This window comes from Euprymna scolopes, chromosome 40 (genome assembly GCF_053919585.1).
Source record: "Euprymna scolopes isolate OS-2025 chromosome 40, ASM5391958v1, whole genome shotgun sequence".
NCBI classification, from domain to species: domain Eukaryota; kingdom Metazoa; phylum Mollusca; class Cephalopoda; order Sepiida; family Sepiolidae; genus Euprymna; species Euprymna scolopes.
In genome coordinates this window covers 10712993-10724503 of record NC_136521.1, presented here as the reverse complement: position 1 = coordinate 10724503, position 11511 = coordinate 10712993, and the positions used below count along the sequence as shown (strand labels likewise).

The 11511-nt window shown below is 31.5% G+C and overlaps 1 pseudogene; it reads right to left on the bottom strand.

Annotated features, from left to right (window-relative positions):
* Positions 1 to 5195: 5195 nt before the first annotated feature.
* LOC145265848 (U2 spliceosomal RNA) lies at positions 5196 to 5329 on the bottom strand (annotated as a pseudogene).
* Positions 5330 to 11511: the final 6182 nt, after the last annotated feature.

The following is an 11511-nucleotide window of genomic DNA, read 5'->3' as shown; positions in this document are numbered from 1 at the left end:
AAACCAATTAAACAGCTTGCCCTTTGTCTGAATACACTTTATGTAAAATTTCAAATATTTAAACCAAAAATTGGCTGAGTAATTTGGTAGAGACCGCAGAGGTCAACTTTTTTAAAACTTTACCCCCTATTTTGACTCCTTAGCATTTATTGTTTTGGTCTCAAATCAAATGATAAAGTTTGATCCATGTCCAAAGAACCTATATCTAAAATTTCAAGTGTTTAGACCCAAAATTGTCGGAGGAGTTTGGTAGAGTTCTCAAAGGTCAAATCGTTGAACTTTGAACCCCTTAACAGCCAAATTTCTGGCTGAAATCCGATCAAAACGATTTCCCCAAATCTCAATACACTTTATGTCAAATCTCGAGTCTGTAGACCGAAAATTTATAGAGTTATTGTGTAGGGAAATGTACACACACACACACACACATACACACACACACACACACACATTTTCACTTTTATAGATATATAGATTGCTGATTGGTTGTAGCAGTCAACTTTCTTTTCTGGCCTGTCCAATCAAAGACCATTACTCCGGTGAGTTGATCACGTGACTGAGTTTATAAACAATTTCTTTTTTTTCTTCTCGGCTTTCACTGACAATACACTCCTCTAATAGAGCGTAACTTCACCCGAGCCTTTGGCCCTGGGTTTAGGAGGAGACAAAAAAGCCAACATGGCTACCTCCACACACGAGCTTCAATGCGGTTCCAATGTTTTCACTTGCGCAATTTTAAGTTTCCATGTGAAGTGTTCAAAATAGACTTCATGGCCTAGTAGAGGATGCTCTGTTCTCTTCCATGCAACATCTTTCCCGCAAAAGAGACGTTGCGAGCCCATCTCTGCTTTATCGTTATTTCCATGGCAGGTGCTCGTCTTTGTTTCAATCTATGCCCCCCCCCCCGCCAAACTTTCACGAATAACACACGTCTAGCCAGAACCACTATCAATAATTTCCCACACTCTTTATCTGTGCCTGAACCTAAATGTACCTATTTACTATGCCTCCCCACGGGACAGAGTTAGACACCAGGGTCGTTTTTTAACGTGGAGAAAAGGTACAAAAATAAAAATTGTCTCAGTCGTGAAGGATTTCTCCTCCACCGAAAGAGAACAAGAAATAGAAGTGCAGCATCTGAAGAACAGATACTACACTTTGATCTTGACCAGAGTTGGGCCCAAAATGTAGATTCCATGAACAAAGCTTCTATCTTAGAACTGCACGCCTATGGAACTCTTTTCGTTTGCCTGCTTCCCAGCTGACTACAATCTGATTGTCTTCAAGTCCAATGTAAACAAGTTCTTGATTAACCATCCCCCTAAGTAATCCAATTTACAAAATGTCCACTACTTATGTTTACTACGCTATAATCACATTGACTAATGTTTACCCATTAACCCTTATCCTCAAGTGGCCTCCGGGCCTTGATAAGTGGTGATTCTTTGTTTAAAAAAACAACTACGAAAACGCATATTGCCGAGGAGGATAATATTATTACATGTTGAGTTAATATTATTACATGTGAGACTCTTGTCTTTCAATTCTACAATTCTTTTTTTTTTTCTTTCAAGTTCTTCTATTTGTAAGTTCCTTCTTTTCTTTTCAAGTTTTTTCCTTTTTTTTCTTTTTCTTCTTTTTTCAAGTTCTTTCCTTTATTTTCTTTTTCTTCTTTTTTCAAGTTCTTTCCTTTATTTTCTTTTTCTTCTTTTTTCAAGTTTTTTCCTTTTTTTCTTTTTCTTCTTTTTTCAAGTTTTTTCCTTTTTTTTCTTTTTCTTCTTTTTTCAAGTTCTTTCCTTTATTTTCTTTTTCTTCTTTTTTCAAGTTCTTTCCTTTATTTTCTTTTTCTTCTTTTTTCAAGTTCTTTCCTTTTTCTTTTTTTTCTTTTTTCAAGTTCTTTCCTTTATTTTCTTTTTCTTCTTTTTTCAAGTTCTTTCCTTTATTTTCTTTTTCTTCTTTTTTCAAGTTATTTTTTCTTCTTTTTTAAGTAATTTTTTTCTTCTTTTTTAAGTTATTTTTTCTTCTTTTTTAAGTTATTTTTTTCTTCTTTTTTAAGTTATTTTTTCTTCTTTTTTAAGTTATTTCTTTTTCTTTTTTAAGTAATTTTTTCTTCTTTTTCAAGTTATTTTTTCTTCTTTTTAAGTTATTTTTTCTTCTTTTTCAAGTTATTTTTTTTCTTTTTTAAGTTATTTTTTCTTCTTTTTCAAGTTATTTTTTCTTCTTTTTTAAGTTATTTTTTCTTCTTTTTCAAGTTATTTTTTTTCTTTTTTAAGTTATTTTTTCTTCTTTTTCAAGTTATTTCTTTTTCTTTTTTAAGTTATTTTTTCTTCTTTTTCAAGTTATTTTTTTTCTTTTTTAAGTTATTTTTTCTTCATTTTTAAGTTATTTTTTTTCTTTTTTAAGTTATTTTTTCTTCTTTTTCAAGTTATTTTTTCTTCTTTTTCAAGTTATTTTTTTTCTTTTTAAGTTATTTTTTCTTCTTTTTCAAGTTATTTTTTCTTCTTTTTTAAGTTATTTTTTCTTCTTTTTCAAGTTATTTTTTCTTCTTTTTCAAGTTATTTTTTCTTCTTTTTTAAGTTATTTCTTTTCCTTTTTCAAGTTATTTTTTTCTTCTTTTTCAAGTTATTTTTTCTTCTTTTTCAAGTTATTTCTTTTTCTTTTTTAAGTTATTTTTTCTTCTTTTTCAAGTTATTTTTTCTTCTTTTTCAAGTTATTTTTTCTTCTTTTTCAAGTTATTTTTTCTTCTTTTTTAAGTTATTTTTTCTTCTTTTTCAAGTTATTTTTTCTTCTTTTTCAAGTTATTTTTTCTTCTTTTTTAAGTTATTTTTTCTTCTTTTTCAAGTTATTTTTTCTTCTTTTTTAAGTTATTTTTTTTCTTTTTCAAGTTATTTTTCTTCTTTTTTTAAGTTATTTTTTCTTCTTTTTTCAAGTTATTTTTTTCTTCTTTTTTTAAGTTATTTTTCGTATTTTTTTAAGTTCTACTTCTTTTTCTTCTTTTTAAAGTTTTTTTTCTTAAGTTTTTCTTTTTTGTTTCAAGTACTTTGTTTTCTTTTTCTTCTTTCAAGTTCTTGTTCTTGTTCTTCTTTGTTTTAACTTCTTTATTTTTTTTAACTTCTTTTTCCTTGTTTTTTTCTTTTTCTTTCATAGTTTCATTCTCTTCTTTATGCTTGTTTCTTTCAGTCAATCGTTCTGTTTCTTCCAATTTAATTTTTCTTTCTTTCTTCTTTTCTTTCTATGTCTCCCCTCCCCACCTCATCAAAAATCCCGCCAAAGTCGCGAATCAATTACGTAAGACCATTACCGTAAATGCCCGAACGCTCCACCCTCTTAAGCAAAAACTAATCAACACTTCCTCTCCACCCACTTCCCACACCGGAAACCCCCGCAGCATCTGGTGGCCGTCTAATGACTACCGGTGTTCCGTAGACCACTGGTATCATTAATTAACCAAATTCCACAACTACTAATATCTCTCCAAAGAAAACTCAATGTTTGATTTTTTTTATATATATATATAATTTTCTCATCTTGTTTAACTGGGGATGGGGCATCCTATTAGATTCCAGACATTCACCCGCTATCTCACATCTTCCAACCAAGAGATCTTTTTAAGACTAAGTGCAATTGTTTGAGTCTCTCTTGCACTTAGTTTACCCGGTATATTTGTCATGGTAGTTTTTGAAATTCTTTTTTGAGTCCGGTTGGTCCGATAATTACTAGAATGATAGAAATCTTCCTAAGATTCCGGTTTCTTTTCATGTCATACATAAGACCTTGGTATGTCGTTATCTTTTCACTATCGGAGCATCATCGAGGACACTGACTTCTACTAAGATTGCTTTTTTTCCTTCTTATCTAAGATCCCTGTGTCAGGTTTAATAGCCCTGTTCTTTTTTTTTTTTTAATTTTCTTCCTTTGAAGATTGTAACTCTGAGTATGAGGCAGCCAAACCAGCTACCAACATTGTCCTCCTTTATATTGAAACCAACCGAGAGCTCTTTTTAGTATCCTCGTTGTTCCCTTAAGTGCAATTGTCTAAATCTCTTTTGCACTTGGTTCACCAGGAATATTAGTTAGGTAGGACTTCAGGTTCTTCTTCATAAGCCCCGTGGCTGATATGATTGATATCTCCTTAAGATTCCAATTTCTTTTCATCTATATATATAAAAGGCAAAAATCGGTGTGTATGTATGTATGTATGTATGTATGTATGTATGTTTGTTTGTAACGCTAAAACTTTTGAAAGACGGAACCAGAGTTGACAAATTTGGTATCATATTGCACCTTGATCACCCGGATGACAAATATCGAAATTTCACGTCAAACGGACCAGTAGAAGGGGGTCAACTGATCGTTTTTCTCCTAGGGGGGCCCCCCAAAAAACCTGTCATTTTAACGTTATTCAATACGTGTCACGTGACGTGACGTCAGCTCAAACTTTTGACAGACACAACCAAAGTTGACAAATTATGTATCATATTGAACCTTGATCACCCGCATGACAAATATCGAAATTCCACACCAAACGGACCATTAAAAGGGGGTGAACTGATCATTTCTCTCCTAGGGGGGCCCCCCAAAAAACCTGTCATTTTAATGATAATATTACATAATCCAAAAACGCTTAGTCATGTCACGTGACGTGACGTCAACATCCAGTAATGGCGAACAAATGTAAACAAACACTTTGTTTTACCGATACTTTTGTAATTTCTCTTCTGCTTTGTTCTAGAGATTATTAAACTCCATGACAATGTCTCCAACGTATTTAACTGGTTAAAAATAGTATTTATACAAGAGTTTTAACGAAAAATATCAGGAAAAAATGTACAGGAATAAAAAAAAATTCAGCTTTCAAAATATTCGTCGATAAAAAAACCGATCTTTATATTTACGCTAGCCATTTTGTATATTACCACGTGACCTGCTATCTCTTAAACTGGAGGGGGGGGATCCACTTGAATCCAACAAAACCAGTAATTTTTTTTTTCTATTATATATACATCATTTTCTATAAAATTAAGTGTAGACTTTATAATTAAAACAAAAAATGTTATTCATACTAAAAAAAAAAAAACGCTTAGTCATGTCACGTGACGTGACGTCAACATCCACTAATGGCGAACAATTGTACCTATTTACTATGCCTCCCCACGGGACAGAGTTAGACACCAGGGTCGTTTTTTAACGTGGAGAAAAGGTACAAAAATAAAAATTGTCTCAGTCGTGGAGGATTTCTCCTCCACCGAAAGAGAACAAGAAATAGAAGTGCAGCATCTGAAGAACAGATACTACACTTTGATCTTGACCAAAAGGCCAAGAATGCGAACAATTGTAAATAACAACTTTTTTCACAAAACCAACACCGTCTTTCTTTTTTTTTCTCTCTCTTTCTCTCTCTCACCCACTTACTCTTCCCTCTCTCTCACCCTCTTTCTCTTGACGTCACACCACTGTTAAACTGTGGGGGGGGGGAACACATTCCCAGGCATTATCTCCTATAGATGCACATTTTATTAGAAATTCAGCTTTCAAAATATTAGACGATAATAAAAATATAAAACCAACACCCTCTTTCTCTTTTCTCTCTCTCTCACCAACTTACTCTTCTCTCTCTCTCACCCTCTTTCTCTTGACCTCCTACTACTGTTAAACTGTGTGTGTGTGTGTGGGGGGGGGGAAGAGGCAGCTTGAAAACCAACAAAAACAGTGCACAGTTTCCCAAGCATTTGGGGTGGGAAGGGGGGGAAGAAGCCGAGCGCACAGTTTCGTGTGAGAGAGAGAGAACAATTCTCAACCTATATACTCAACAAATTTTTTATCTACAGATTTGAAAGTTTGTATATAGGGTATTCAGACATATGGAAATATATCTAGCATAATCTATCTATTATATCTATAAAAGTGAAAATGTGTGTGTGTGTGAGGTAGCCAGAGAGAGAGAGAGAGAGAGAGAGAGAGAGAGAGAGAGAGACAACAATTCTCAACCTATATATTCAATACATTTTTTATCTACAGATTTGAAAATTTGTATATAGGGTATTCAGACATATGGAAATATATCTAGCATAATCTATCTATTATATCTATAAAAGTGAAAATGTGTGTGTGTGTGTGTGTGTGTGTGTGTGCGTAAGAGAGAGAGAGAACAATTCTCAACCTATATACTCAACGTATTTTTATCTACGGATTTTAAACTTTGTATATAGGGTATTCAGACATATAGAAATATATCTAGCATAATCTATACATTATATCTATAAAAGTGAGAATGTGAGTGTGTGAGAGAGAGAGAACAATTCTCAACCTATATATTCAACAAATTTTTTACCTACAGATTTGAAAATTTGTATATTGGGTATTCAGACATATGGAAATATATCTAGCATAATCGATCTATTATATCTATAAAAGTCAGAATGTTTGCGTGTGGTTGTGTGTGTAAGGTTGCGAGAGAGAGAGAGAGAACAATTCTCAACCTATCTATTCAATAAATTTGTTATCTACAGATTTGACCATTTGTATATAGGGTATTCAGACATATGGAAATATATCCAGCATAATCTATCTATTATATCCATAAAAGTGAGAATGTGTGCGTGAGAGAGAGAGAGAGAGAGAGAGAGAGAGAGAGTAAGTACAATTCTCACCCTATATATTCAACAAATTTTTATCTACCGATTAGAAAATTTGTATATAGGGTATTCAGACATATGGAAATATATCTAGCATAATCTATCTATTATATCTAGAAAAGTGAGAATGTGTGTGAAAGAGAGAGAGAGAAGAGAGAGAGAGAGAACAATTCTCAACCTATATATTCAACTAATTTTTATGTACAGATCTGAAAATTTGTATACAGGGTATTCAGACATATGGAAATATATCTAGCATAATCTATTATATCTATAAAAGGTAGAATGTGTGTGTGTGTGTGTGAGTGAGTGAGTGAGTGAGTGAGTGAGAGAGAGAGAGAGAGAGAGAACAATTCTCAACCTATATACTCAACAAATTTTGTATCTACAGATTTGATAATTTGTATATAGGGTATTCAGACATAAGGAAATATATCTAGCATAATCTATCTATTATATCTATAAAAGTGAGAATGTGTGTGAAAGAGAGAGAGAGAGAACAATTCTCAACCTATATATTCAACAAATTCTATCTTTACAGATTTGAAAATTTGTATATAGGGTATTCAGACATTTGGAAATATATCTAGCATAATCTATTATATCTATAAAAGTGAGAATGTGTGTGTGAGAGAGAGAGAAAGAACAATTCTCAACCTATATACTCAACAAATTTTTTATCTACAGATTTAAAAATTTGTATATAGGGTATTCAGACATATAGAAATATATCTAGCATAACCTATCTATTATATCTATAAAATGACCATGTGTGTGTGTGTGAGAGAGAGAGAGAGAGTCAGAGAGAGAGAGAGAACAATTTTCAGCTTGTGTGTGTGTGAGAAAGAGAGAGAGAGAAAGAGAGGAAGGAAAATTCTCACCCTATATATTCAACAAATTTTTTATCTACATATTAGAAAATTTGGATATAGGGTATTCAGACGTATGGAAATATATCTAGCATAATCTATCTATTATATCTATAAAAGTGAGAATGTGTGTGTGAGAGAGAGAGAAAGAGAGAGAGAGAGAACAATTCTCAACCTATATATTCAACTAATTTTTTATCTACAGATTTGAAAATGTGTATATTGGGTATTCAGACATATGTAAATATATCTGGCATAATCTATGTATTATATCTATAAAAGTGTGAATGTGAGTGATGGAAAGAGCAAAAAATTCTCAACCTATATAACCTATAAAAGTGAGAATATGTGTGTGAGAGAGAGAGAGAGAACAATTCTCAACCTATATATTCCACACATTTTTGGGCACAGATTTGGAAATTTGTATATAGGGTAGGCAGACATATAGAAATATATCTAGCATAATCTATCTATTATATCTATAAAAGTGAGAACTTGTGTGTGTGTGTGTGTGTGAGAGAGAGAGAGAACAATTCTTAACCTACATACTCAACAAATTTTTTACCTACAGTTTAGAAAATTTGTATATAGGGTATTCAGACATATAGAAATATATCTAGCATAATCTATACATTATATCTATAAAAGTGAGAATGTGAGTGTGTGAGAGAGAGAGAACAATTCTCAACCTATATATTCAACAAATTTTTTACCTACAGATTTGAAAATTTGTATATTGGGTATTCAGACATATGGAAATATATCTAGCATAATCGATCTATTATATCTATAAAAGTCAGAATGTTTGCGTGTGGTTGTGTGTGTAAGGTTGCGAGAGAGAGAGAGAGAACAATTCTCAACCTATCTATTCAATAAATTTGTTATCTACAGATTTGACCATTTGTATATAGGGTATTCAGACATATGGAAATATATCCAGCATAATCTATCTATTATATCCATAAAAGTGAGAATGTGTGCGTGAGAGAGAGAGAGAGAGAGAGAGAGAGAGAGAGTAAGTACAATTCTCACCCTATATATTCAACAAATTTTTATCTACCGATTAGAAAATTTGTATATAGGGTATTCAGACATATGGAAATATATCTAGCATAATCTATCTATTATATCTAGAAAAGTGAGAATGTGTGTGAAAGAGAGAGAGAGAAGAGAGAGAGAGAGAACAATTCTCAACCTATATATTCAACTAATTTTTATGTACAGATCTGAAAATTTGTATACAGGGTATTCAGACATATGGAAATATATCTAGCATAATCTATTATATCTATAAAAGGTAGAATGTGTGTGTGTGTGTGTGAGTGAGTGAGTGAGTGAGTGAGTGAGAGAGAGAGAGAGAGAGAGAACAATTCTCAACCTATATACTCAACAAATTTTGTATCTACAGATTTGATAATTTGTATATAGGGTATTCAGACATAAGGAAATATATCTAGCATAATCTATCTATTATATCTATAAAAGTGAGAATGTGTGTGAAAGAGAGAGAGAGAGAACAATTCTCAACCTATATATTCAACAAATTCTATCTTTACAGATTTGAAAATTTGTATATAGGGTATTCAGACATTTGGAAATATATCTAGCATAATCTATTATATCTATAAAAGTGAGAATGTGTGTGTGAGAGAGAGAGAAAGAACAATTCTCAACCTATATACTCAACAAATTTTTTATCTACAGATTTAAAAATTTGTATATAGGGTATTCAGACATATAGAAATATATCTAGCATAACCTATCTATTATATCTATAAAATGACCATGTGTGTGTGTGTGAGAGAGAGAGAGAGAGTCAGAGAGAGAGAGAGAACAATTTTCAGCTTGTGTGTGTGTGAGAAAGAGAGAGAGAGAAAGAGAGGAAGGAAAATTCTCACCCTATATATTCAACAAATTTTTTATCTACATATTAGAAAATTTGGATATAGGGTATTCAGACGTATGGAAATATATCTAGCATAATCTATCTATTATATCTATAAAAGTGAGAATGTGTGTGTGAGAGAGAGAGAAAGAGAGAGAGAGAGAACAATTCTCAACCTATATATTCAACTAATTTTTTATCTACAGATTTGAAAATGTGTATATTGGGTATTCAGACATATGTAAATATATCTGGCATAATCTATGTATTATATCTATAAAAGTGTGAATGTGAGTGATGGAAAGAGCAAAAAATTCTCAACCTATATAACCTATAAAAGTGAGAATATGTGTGTGAGAGAGAGAGAGAGAACAATTCTCAACCTATATATTCCACACATTTTTGGGCACAGATTTGGAAATTTGTATATAGGGTAGGCAGACATATAGAAATATATCTAGCATAATCTATCTATTATATCTATAAAAGTGAGAACTTGTGTGTGTGTGTGTGTGTGAGAGAGAGAGAGAACAATTCTTAACCTACATACTCAACAAATTTTTTACCTACAGTTTAGAAAATTTGTATATAGGGTATTCAGACATGGAAATATATCTAGCATAATCTATCTATTATAACTACAAAAGTTAGAATGTGTGTGTGAGAGAGAGAGAGAACAATTCTAAACCTATATATTCAACAAATTTTTTATCTACAGATTTGAAACTTTGTATATAGGGTATTCAGACATATGGAAATATATCTAGCATAATCTATCTATTTTATCTATAAAAGTGAGAATGCGTGTGTGTGAGATAGCGAGAGAGAGAGAGAGAAAAAGAGAGAGATAAAAATTCTCAACCTATACATTCAACAAATTTTTTATCCACAGATTTGAACATTTGTATATAGGGTGTTCAGACATATAGAAATATATCTAGCATAATCTATCTATTATATGTATAAAAGTGAGAATGTGTGTGTGTGTGAGAGAGAGGACAATTGTCAACCTATGTATACAACAAATTTTTTATCTACAGATTTCAAAATTTGTATATTGGGCATTCAGACATATTTTAATATATCTGGCATAATCTGTCTATTATATCTATAAAAGTGAGAATGTGTGTGATAGAGAGAGAGAGAACAATTCTCAACCTATATACTCAACAAATTTTTTATCTACAGATTTGAAAATTTGTATATAGGGTATTCAGACATATGGAAATATATCTAGCATAATCTATTATATCTATAAAAGTGAGAATGTGTGTGTGTGTGAGAGAGAGAGAGAGAGAGAGAGAGAACAATTCTCAACCCATATACTCAACAAATTCTTTATCTACAGATTTTAAAATTTGTATATAGAGTATTCATACAAATAGAAATATATCTAGGATAATCTTTCTATTATATCTATAAAAGTGAGAATGTGTGTGTGTGAGCGAGAGAGAGAGAGAGAGAGAGAGAGAGAACAGTTCTCAACCTATACATTCAACAAATTTTTATATATAGGGTATTCAGAAATATCGAAATATATCTAGCATAATCTATTATATCTTTAAAAGTTAGAATGTGTGTGTGTGAGAGATAGAGAGAACAATTCTCAACCTATGCACTCTACAAATTTTTTATCTACAAATTAGAAAATTTGTATATAGGGTATTCACACATATGGAAATATATCTAGCATAATCTATCTATTATATCTATAAAAGTTAGAATGTGTGTGTGAGGTAGCCAGAGAGAGAGAGAGAGAGAGTAAGAACAATTTTCAACCTATATATTCAACAAATATTTGATCTACAGATTAGAAAATTTGTATATAGGGTATTCAGACATATGGAAATATATCTAGCATAATCTATCTATTATATCTCTAAAATTGAGAATGTGTGTGTGAGAGAGAGAGAACAATTTTCAACCTATATACTCAACAAATTTTTTTATCTACAGATTTGAAAATTTGTATATAGGGTATTCAGACATATGGAAATATATCTAGAGTAATCTATCTATTATATCTATAAAAGTGAGAATGCGTGTGTGTGTGAGAGAGAGCGACACAGAACAATTCTCAACCTATATATTCAACAAATTTTTTTATGTACAGATCTGAAAT